This window comes from Dipodomys spectabilis, unplaced genomic scaffold (assembly GCF_019054845.1).
Source record: "Dipodomys spectabilis isolate Male_0828 unplaced genomic scaffold, ASM1905484v1 ptg000109l, whole genome shotgun sequence".
Lineage (NCBI taxonomy): Eukaryota > Metazoa > Chordata > Mammalia > Rodentia > Heteromyidae > Dipodomys > Dipodomys spectabilis.
Genome location: NW_024870786.1, coordinates 535,924 through 548,093, shown reverse-complemented (window position 1 = coordinate 548,093; position 12,170 = coordinate 535,924).

Below are 12,170 nucleotides of genomic sequence, written 5' to 3'. Positions count from 1 at the left end.
GAGAGTGCACAGGCCCTGATATCAAGCCCCATCTCTGGCAAAATTAAAAAAAAAAGTGCAAAATGCTGTTTGTTGAAATAAATATGTTGAAGAATTTTTATACTCATTAGAAAATTGTGCTGTTGGGAATTCATAAAGAACTTTGTTAGGAAAAATTAAAATAAATTAATGAAATATTATCTAGCATTGGAAAGGACATAGTGAGATGTAAAAATAATTGATGCCTATGGTTAATTGATACAACAATGTTATAGATACACTTGCCAGATTGTGATTTTTTAAAGTATATAAACGTGGGTTTTTTCTTTTTCAAAATAATTTCACTGCCAGGCGTAGCTACTAAGGAGACTGAGAACTATTCAAATCCAGCCAGAGCAGGAAAGTCTGTGAGACCTTTATATCCAACTAAAGGTTCAGAAAATGTGAACTGGCACTGTTGCTTAAATGGTAGATTGCTAGTCTTGAGCTGAAGAGTTGAGGTACAATGCCCAGACATAGAGTTCAAGCCCCACAAGTGACAAAAAATAGTAATAGTAATAATATTAATTTTATTGTTACTATTAAGTTGTTATATATAAAGTCTACCAATTCATAAGTTTTTTCTTTCCTAAAAGAAATACATATCCATCTTCATTGCCAACAACCAGGATTTGGCCATCTGCTTTCCAGCTGATCTCTGGGTGTAGAGTCAATATGTAATACACAGCAATACAAACCATTTCTGACTGTAAATAATTTTTCTCTGCACATCTTAAAAATCAATGCTGACAACATGAAATAAAAAAATCCTTAAGTTTAAAACATTCTTCTAAAAAAGTTAAAGAAATTCTGACAACAAGTATTTTAAGAATAATTTCAGAGGGAATGGGAAGATGGTTCAGTGGTAGAGCGCTTACCTTGCATGCTGAGGCCCTGGGTTCGATTCCTCAGCACCACATAAAGCAAAAAGAAAAGAGCCAGAAGTGGCGCTGTGGCTCAAGTGGTAGAGCGCTAGCCTTGAGCTGAAGAGCTGAGGGACAGCGCCCAGGCCCAGAGTTCAGGCCCCATGAATGACTGGACCCAAAAAAAAAAAAAAAAAGAATAATTTCAGAGAGCTTGAACTCAGGGCCTGGGTTCTTGCTCTGAAATTTACTACTCAAAATTGGGTTGCCACTTTGATCCACAGTGCCACTTCCAGTTTTCTCGTGGTTAGTTGAACAGAAAAGTCTCACCAACTTTCCTCTCCAACCTGGCTTTGAACTTGGATCTAGAGATCTCAGCCCTCTGAGTAGCTAGGATTATAGCCATGAGCCCCTGGCACCTGGCTTTTTGCTTACCTGAGACAGAGGCCAGTTAATATTAAATGTCAATCATGTTTATCTTTGTAAACTGAAGTTAACTGAAATGCCTTCCACTAGAATTAAGGAATCAAATGAGTAGGTAGGTTAAATTGTTCTTACCAAAAGTTACATATTTTCCTTGTTTTTTTTTTCTTCCACAATTGTGTGCTTTCCAGAATCATACCTTATCTTTCCTTGCTGGTTTCTTTGGTTTATTTCATAATTGTCCACAGCTTCTTCAGCCATTATTTACTTATGTGAAGAGCTTTCAAACATATATTTTCAGCCCAAATTCCTTGTATACACCTCTCATCCATATATTCAAATGACATAAAAACTTGTGAACCAGTAATCATCTCTTATCATTATTGGATATTAATGTGTAAGTAAAATTTAAGAAAAAAACATCAATAATTATAACATGATTTTAATAGTAATGCTAAACATAAATACAACGTTGATTATATTCTGAGCAATTTAATAAAAACCTCAAGGAAAAGAAATCACTTTTTTTAGTGCTGATATTATGGTTTAAACTCAGGACCTTACCTTCTCATTTAAGCTTTTTCCCTCAAGGGTGGTGCTCTGTATTTCAACCACAGCTCCCCTTCAAATTTTATTTGGGGGATAATATAGAAATAAGAATCTCATGGAATAAAAAAATCATTTGTGTCCCTATCTTGGGGTTCATTTCACATAACATTCTCTTATAAGGTTATATGGTGCCATGTGCTACTTACTGAAAGTGAGGTTAACCATGGGACCTATGGTTATTTCACTTAATAAAATTGTTTCCCCTTCTTTCCATTTCCTAGCAAATGTGGCGATTTCATTCTCTCAGATGGAGACATAGAATTCCAGTGTGTGTGTGTGTGTGTGTGTGTGTGTGTTTGTATGTTTGTGTGTGTGTGTATGTGTGTATAACATTTTCTTGATCCATTCATCTACTGAGAGGCATCTGGGTTGGTTCCATATCTTAGCTATGGTAAAAGATGCTGCAATAAACATAGTTGTGCCGGTAGCTTAGTATGGTCTTGTGTGTTATCATTTGGTAAATGCCCAAAAGTGGGATTGCTGGGTTATAGGGGAGCTCTAAGTGGAGTCTTGGAAAAAATTATATTAAGTAAAGTAAGTCAGACAAAAGAAACATAGGTCCTATGGTTTACCTTACTTGGAATAACTAGTGTATATCTGCGACAAGCATAAGAGTTCAAAAGCTATGTACATACCACCAGATAAGATGATGTTAAGCGAAGTGAATCCCAAGATAGGGTTTATAATTTACCATGTGACTTTTTTTTGTTTTTGTTTTTGTATTTTCCTCCACCAAGGTATAACTCCTCTATTCACTGTTTTTAATGTTGGTGCCCAGCATCTTGTATACACCGTTTCTCTAGCTTGGGGAGGGCAAGGGAGAAAACAAAATGTTTAAATAAGGCAGGCTGACCCGTTGTAACAATGAGATGCACAAGGCACTATGTTGAAAAAGAATCTTTACAATATGGTCAGGGAAGCAGGGAAGGGAGGAGAGGGGGAGTGTAGTTGTGGGAGGTGGGAGGTAGGGGAATAACAAAGGAGGAGGTAACAATGTCTCATAGAAAATGTACTCATTACCTTGCTCATGTAACTATAACCCCTCTATAACATATTTTTTCAGTAAAAACCTCTTTTATAAAACAGAAGGTGTCATGTACAGCAAGTATAGCAGCTCACATATGTAATTCCAGCTGATTGGGAAGCAGAGATGACAAGGATCATGGTCTGAGGCCAGGCCAGAGAAAAAACTGCCAAGACAGCCATCTCAACGAATGAGCTTTCCATAGTGCTTCACATCTGTAATCCTAGCTAATTATGTGGGAGGCATAGGTAGCAAAGCCTCAGTCAATCTAAGATCATACCCGGGCAAAAAGTTCAAGAACTCAAGTAACTAAATGGACAAGAAGTATGGTAAAAGTAGTTGAGCTTCTTGATGCTATACAACCAGAGTGTGTCTAGCAAGCAGGGAACCCCTGAATAGAACCCTTCCACCAAAAAGCCTAAATAATTTTAGCCTATTTGAACATCTAATTTCAAGGAGCCTGACAGATCAGAGATGATGACATTCTCTTTAAAATTAGGTATTCAAAAGAGACAAAGTTATTTAGGTTTTGAAAGAATTGAAAAGGAAAATGCATGTGATTTTTGTTAGCTCTGTAATTCTTGAAAACATGAAATGTACTCAAGTATTTAATATATATCCATATGTGTGCATATGTCCATGTATATATGTATATCCATGTATGTATGTATATATATATATATGTATATATACATATGTATATGTATATGTATATATATGTATCTATATATATATACATACATACATACAAGTGGTTCATCTCTTTTCTGTGTAGCAAATGGTAAAAATGAATCTGTATAATCACTACTCAAATGCATGAATAGACAAAGAGAATGAGCAGAGAACTCATATTCAGGAAATTATGGCTAGCCCATAACCCTGAAAATCTTTTACATCTGTTTGCATGTTTCAGTAACTGCAGTACAGGGACAGTACGACAACAGTGGGATACTAGGCAGATGAAATGAGAAATGACAGATACAAATGTTAAAATATTCTTTCTGATGGTTAAGTAGAATTTCCTGTGTGTGTGTGTGTGTGTATTACATTTTCTTGATTATTTTTTCTCTTGAAGGTTATCTGGGCAGATTCAATAAGAATGGTCTGGCTGAAACCTTTACTATATCCTAGTTTGTGATCTTTCAAGTAAATGCCTGGAGTAGAGTTGCTGGATCATATGGAAGTGGGTAGTCAAATGAGGGGTGAAGGGTTAAAAGGTAGAATATTGAACAGGAGAAAAGGGGGAAAATGCGGAGAGGAATCCAATAAACATCCTACAATATTAAGAAGAGTGAAGGAAGAAAAGGGATGGATGAGAATATTGAAAGGGTTGGCATTGATCAAGGTATATTGTATGCATAAAATGCTTTGTTTAATGATAATTTCTATCCTACTTAAAATAATAATTAAAAAATCATGTCCCTAAACTGTTATGCAATTAGAAGCAAAGAATAAGAATTTGCTCAGATCAACTCCAGGGTCTATAAGTCTTTTTTGTTAGGATAAGTTTTAGAACAACACTAATGATAAATATAACCTGAAGAAAATTGAATGATTTTCAGGTATTTAAAATAATCATTTTGGAGATATGGCTCAAGTGGCAGAGTGCTACTTAGTGAGCAAAGCTGTCAGATAATGAATTCAAGTCTTAATCTCGAACAAAAGTGCAAACAATCTGTAAAATTCGGGCACTTTCCTGGGCACTGGTAGCTCATGCCTTTAATCCTACCTTTAATTAGAAGGCAGAGATCTGGAGATGTCAGTTCAATGTTAGCTTAGATAGGAACGACTGTGATTCTCTCATCTCCAATTCACTGCCAAAGAAAGCTGGAAGTGAACTCATGGTTCAAGTGGTAGAATGCTAGCCTACAGCAAAAAGCTCAGGGGCAGAACCCAATCCTAAAGTTCAAGCCTTAGAATAGTGCATTTACATACACAGGGGAAGTAAGTCACTCAAGTTCTCAATCTTCCATTTCCCTAATCCTAACTCAAATCTTGGACAGAACCCTTAGAGTAACCTTGAAGATAATAGTAACCCAATCTTAAAATTAATGGAAAATATATCCTAACAGATACTCATTGTCTTTGAAATGATTTGCACTTTGCTCCAAATACTACAGATTCCCTGACTTGGACTCTGAAATCGTTCCCTATTATGAATCATTAACCTCAAATCTTCATATCATGAAAACTTCTGTAGTTTCCACTGATCTTAACTTTTACTGAACTCCTCTATCTCCAAAAAGAAGTTGCAGGTTTACTTAAAATCTACTCTAGTTCCTAACCCTAACTATATATCTAAACCTTACTAGAAACCTAACTCTAAATTTAATCCTATTGAACCCTGGATAGGAAACTTAAGAAAACTCTGTAGTTTTTGTTAAATTTCACACTTATTTTACTTGAAAGTGTTAGCAGAAAACTCAGTTTTACCTTAAAGCTTACCCTTCCCTAAGCCTAAGTCTAACCTGAACTAGACAAGCAACCCTAGCCCTAGAACTAATAGCCTTTGGATTCTAAAGGTCATAAAAATACATTAGTTTTTATTCATCCTAAATTTGATTTAACTCATCTCTCTAAAAATAGTTTGTAGTTTTATTCATTATCTTGCCATTTTTGTAACCCTAACCTAACTGGAATATTGAGGCTAACCCTCACACTAACCATACCCTAATCTTAATATTATTAGCAGTTTCTTATTTCACATTCATCCTAATTCTAATTAGACTTGTTATTCGAAGATTTACTTTCAGTTTGACCCTAAACTTTCCATTTCCCTAATGCTAACACTAACTCCAGCTGGAACTGAAACCTCACTTTCACCCTAATGATAGTCCAATTCTAATGTTTAAGAAAAATACTCTGTTTTTATTCATTCTAATGAATACTCCAGTTTGCACTCTGGAAATGAGTTTCAGTTTGCCCTAATTCCCATAAATTTTCTGACTCTTCCTCTGAAGTTATCTTGTTCCCTAATATGAACCATTATATTATTTGTCCTCACATTCTCTTATCAGGAAAAATACTGCAGTTTCCAATGATCCCACCTTTTCCTGAACCCCTGTGACCTAAAACAATATCAGATTTACTTACCATCTAGTCCATTAATTAACTCTAACTCTCAACCTAAACCTGGTTGGAAAACTCTCATTAATCATTATAAGAATGATCACTGAGAAATAAATATAATGATAATGGTCTAGTTACTGTTCAATCTCATATTTTTGCTTCCACTTGTTAGTGAAAACTGAATATTATACTAAAACTTTCCTATTCATAACACAGTTCATACTGACCCTAATGTTAATCCAAATTATATGTCAATACTAACACTAACACAAGTACACTAGTTTTCACTCATCCTAACTTGATTCAAATAAGCCTTCCAAAAATAGGTTTCCATTTTTTTCCAATATCTTAGTCATTTTCTAACCCTAAACTTAATCTTAACTGGAACATTGAGAATAACCATAACCCTAATTGCAAGTAGATTCTAATATTAATAGCAATACTCTAGTTCACATTCATTCTAATTCCTGCCAGGCTTATTCTAAAATTTACCTTCAATTTGACTCTCATTTTTTTCCTCCTTCACTCTAAACCCAATCATGGCTAGAATCATAACCATATCCTTGACACTAACGGTATCTCACTTCTAAAATTTATGAAAAATGCTTGTTTTGTGTCATCATTATGAAATTCCACCTGTAATTCTTGAAATAAATTGCAGGTTTTCCTAAACCCTATAGATTTTCTCACTCTTAACTCTGAATCTATCTTGTTCCTTAACAGGAATCATTATATCCATTGATCTCAAATCCTGATATTATGAAATACATTATACTTCCAATATCCAAGCTTTTCCTGAAATCCTAGAACCTAAAATAAGTTCAGATTTACTTAACATTTAACACATTTCTTTTCTTTTTCTTTTTGTCCAACGTGGGGCTTGAACTCTGGGCCTGGGCATGATCCCTGAACTCTAGGTCATGATCCCTCAGTTCTTTAGCTCTAGGTGTGCACTTTACCACTTGAGCCACAGCAGCACTTTTGGGTTTTCTGGTGGTTAATTGGAGATAAATGTCTCATGGACTTTCTGCCATGGCAGGCTTTGAACTGCGATCCTCAGAAATCAGCTTCCTGACTAGCTAGGATAGTAGGCACGAGAAACTAGTTTAACCAATTTATTTATCCTATTCTCAACCCCCTTTAACCAGAAACCTAATCCTAATCATAATCTGACTTAACACCAAATAGTTACTGTAAGGAAAATTGTCTAGATTCTATTCAATCACACATTTTTTTGTTTCTACTTCTTATTGGAAAACTAAATTTTAGACTAAAGCTTATCCTTGCCTAAACCTAATGAGAACAAAATGTAATTCACCCTTTAAGCCAAATTATGTCTGAATGTTTAAAATAACACAGACACTGGTTTTTATTCATTCTAAACTTGATGCCATTCATTCCTCTTAAAATATGGTGCAGTTTTGCACCCTTTTATATCTTACATCTTTTTTTCATGTTAACCGCAGCTCTAACTGGAACACCTTGCCTAATCCTAAATCTACATATAACCGAATCATAATGTTAATAGCAAGCCTCTATTGCACTTGTATTCTCTTGCTCAGCGTGTAGGTCTAAATTTTACTTGCATTTTGAGCCTACATTTTTTAAGTGTTTTTCTATTTCCTGTCAAGTTTTCTTTTTCTTTTTTTTTCTTTCTTTTTTTTTTTTTTGGTCGGTCATGGGGCCTAAATTCTGGCATTGGGCACTGTCCCTCCACTCTTCAGATCAAGGCGAGTGCTCTACCACTTAAGCCACAGCGCCACTTACGGTTTTCTAGTGGTTTATTGGAGATATGAGACTCACAGACTTTCCTGCCTGGGCTGCTTGGAACTCCGATCCATCAGACATCAGCATCAAGAGTAGCTAGGATTAAAAGCATGAGCCACTGACGCCCATCTTTATTATTTTTTTAAATTTTATTTTATTGTAAAGATGCTTTAAAGACAGATTAGTTATACGAGTAAGGTAATGGGTATATTTCTTGTTGAGGACTGTTACACCCTTCTTTTGTTGTTCTCCTACTACCCCACTCCCTTACTACTCCCTCCCCTTGGTGTAAAGTCCATTTTCAACAAAGGGTCTTCTGAGTATCATGTTGCAATGAGTCATCCTGTATTGAATCTATTTCACTAACCTTAATTCTAATTTTGTCTGGGATCCTAAACATAACCATAATAATAATGATAGCTAAATTCAGAAGTTAATAAAAATATTCAAGTTTTTATTCATCCTGTTAATTCACTATCCAACTTGAATTAAATTGCAGTTTAGCTTAATTATGTTTCCAAATTAGATTATATGTGCATATATAAAGATGTAATTTTATGTGAAATGCAGAATATATTTGGAAGAAGAAGTAATGGAAAGAAAATAGAGGGAGGGAGTATAATCAAATGCTTTAAACATATTATGGAATTGCCACTTCTGACAATTAATAACCATTAACAAAATAACTAAAAATTAATAAAGAACACACAGCCGTCTAGTATTTTTTAAGAGAGCCATGATATGTCTTGTGAATAAAATACTTGTGTTAGATAAACTTTGTTCATGCATATTTTATATTGCTATTGGTCAATTATTAACTTAATGAATAATAATATATCAAATAAGATTCCATGAAAAAATCATAAAATAGTTTTTTAGTAATTGAGAAAAAGTTATAGTCATGAATTTTAGGAAACTAAATTTCTATTTATGAAGCAATGATTTAGGTTTACTAATCTAGTTATTTTAGAGAACATAATTGGCATGAAAAACAACTAACTGTACATCTTGTTTCTTTAAGGAGTGATGTTTAAACATTGTCTTTCATTCAAATGAATACTTAGGTTTACTTTTCAAAATAAATGCAATTTTATCTCCTTTCAGAACAAGTATTTAACCTGGAATTAAATGTATTAGCATATTCAAGTATTTAAAAGCTAAAATTTCTATGTTTGATACGTAGCTCTACATATTCAGAAAGACACAATTTTTGTATTCGTAAATGTCTAACCACTGGGATTTTTGCTTCATCAATATAAATTATCTCATGAGGTTGTTGCAAAGGTTCCAGTAGCCAGTGTGGTCAAAAAACATTTCCTGAATTCTAAAAATTAAATCTTATCATTTTTAGCCTTTGATTATATCTTTATTGTCTCTTCAGAGCAATTAAGCTAAACTAAATACTACTTTTAAAACATTTTGCTCACATTGTAAATAAAATCAACACAGGCCACAAAGAGACTGATTATTTCAGACTCATCATATTTGGTAAAGTTAGTGTGAAGAATGTAGAGAGCAGAAGGTTCATATACTCAATAAATATTTTTGGTTAATTTAAATTAAATTAAATATCTGGATTTCTAATTTGGAGGTTAATCACATGGAAACAGGAAAATAATTTTTTGAAAATAATTACTTTGGGACCATTTTTCTTCTTAAAATATGAAGCAAAAATATCTCTAAGAAATATATTTTTTCAATAAAATGTTTCAACCCTTAGTAAAGTGCTTTATACTTTAATATAAAGTCTGTCTCAAAATAGAAATTCTGCAACTAATCTAATGTGTGTTTTCATGCACAAAATTCTGTAACTTCTAGTCTTATGTGATTTTAATTATATTTTATAGTTGTGACATGATCCCTACTTATATTTATTACAAACTTCTGTAATTATACAAATCATGCCAGTACACACTAACTTACGTAAGATAATATTCAAACAAATTTATCTTTTTTTCCTGTCTCCAACAGGGAAATATGATGTGCTGAAGTATATTAAATGAAAGCACTCTAACAAAGAGTCTTTATGGAATGGAAATTTGCACCATGAGGATGAGAACATGAGCACTTTCTACTTGGCTGAACAGGAATTTTTGTTTCTACAGTATTTTCTTACTTTTAATCACACAGGAAAAGCCATAAACTTTGAAATTCATATGAAGGAATTGTTTTAGTAAAAGATGTGGCAACCCTGCTCAAAAGCTCTATCTTATCACTAGGTCTTTGTGCTTGCTGGCTGATCTATTTCTCTATCATATGTTTCATATTATTAAAAATATTAGTAATTAAGCAGTAAGTACATTACAAGAGATTCCTGAAAATCACAGCTATTACAGTTTAATAATCAGAAGTGAGGAAAAAGATTATATTAATCTCCAATTTCTCCCTTTGGCCTTCAATTTGTCAATTAATTTTCAAAACTATCATGTAAGATGTTAGTTTATTTTTCCCTTTTTAATTAGAGATTAAGCAAGTGTTTTTTTGTTTGTTTTTTTTTTTGCAGTAAAAAGTGATGACAATGGTATCAGAGCTCTGGTAAGGGCACCTTCTCCTTAACAATTAATGCTCTACAGACTGTAAATATAGAATCCACACTAAAATTCTCTACACACACACACACACACACACACACACACAAACACACACACACACAAACAAGCACACATACACACACACCACTGCCACCCAGACACATCAAAGATATGTTCCATTCCCTTGTAATGATAGTTGATTGATGTTTGCTGCATTGCTTTATCTCAGCTTCAAGATCTTTCTTAGACCTTTATCTTTCCCCCAGATCAAGTCCCTAATTCTTAGTATACTGAGTGTCTGTGTATTCACAATAGGTTCCTGCCTGCTTCAGGCCAATTAATACCCTGAATAGAGTATCCTGAAGCTTCACATCCCAGTCTAACTCCATGAGTTTATACACCGTTGCAAAATACTAAAATTTATTGGATGTAGAAACCAAGAGAACACCCACCTTGTTACTATAGTAGCAATTGACATCATGAAAGTAGAAGAATATTGATCAAGAACTGAGGTATGAGAATGGGGGTATGTCTAAAATGTAGAATACTGGATATGTGTTACAGATACAAAATCATCATCTATAGGCGTATTTATTGATAACGTAATCATATATTGAAAGCACTATTTACAAATACAGTTTTTCAGTTACTTTGCTTACCTCTCACTTCTGATCACAAATCCGCTCATGAATTTTTATAGTATCTTTGAATAAATGACACCATTTGCATGTATGTAACATCTTAAAATAAGACAGTATGCTTTTACATCTTTCTTTCTATATGACAAGCCCTTATTTTTTGTTTCCCTGTTTGCTGATTAACTGTTTTCCTGGAAACAGGATATTCACATCAAACCTGGGTGTAATTTTTATTTTTTAAATTTGAAATATAAACTTTGTTGTGACTTGTCATTTTCTAAAGATGAGTGATATTCATGAACACTAATATGTTGGTGCCTTTAAGTAAATTGAGACTTGATGTGGTATGATAGTTCTTGTGTCTAATTGACATAACCATTAGATGATTCATGTATAAACATGTGCATTGCACTTTTTTATTTATATATATAAAATAGTCCCCAAGGATATACTTTAAAGTGATAAGGGGGGGATTGTCTCCATGTTCCATACTTTATATTTATTTCAGTAAAAGTACTAGAAATAAATGATGTTTACTGGAACAATATAAAAGAACATATTTTCTTTAGAACGTATTTCTAAAGATAATAGATTTATTGTTTAAAGAATAGAAAAGAATAAAATAGGTTTCTTGCTTGGGACTGAATAAATTACATATGAATGTAGTCTCAAGATGAGACTCAGAGAGAAATTCATATTAATATTACTGAGATATATATCACAATATAAGCAATATAGGTATTTTAAGGAACGGGTCATTCCAAGCCCTAGATACCTAATAGATGAAGAATGGTATTGAAAATAGCAGAGGAAAACAATTCAACATGCAGATGTTATGATTTTATAATACTAATATGAAAAAAATGGAGCATTTGCCTTTCTGAAGGAGAATGTTTAGCCAGTAATTTCAGTGAAAGGTATCAGTTGTAATCAGTCTAAAGTCTTTTCCTCCAAGATATCCAAGAGTATTATACTCACCCTCAAGAGTAAATAAGAGTTAATTAGCTTTGCTTTATATTAATTTAATTGTAGCAAATGGGTTAAAATGTCTGCACTCTTTCTTTCAATGTAATAACTTACATTTGTTTTACCTAGACTCAAGACCCCCCAAAGATCACCAGAGACCTCGACCAATGCAAGTAACAAAGGCGTCTTTTATTTGCAATCTCCAGGCTGGTGCTCTGTGCAATCAGTAACCCATGACACAAAGAGACCCCAAGCATAGAAT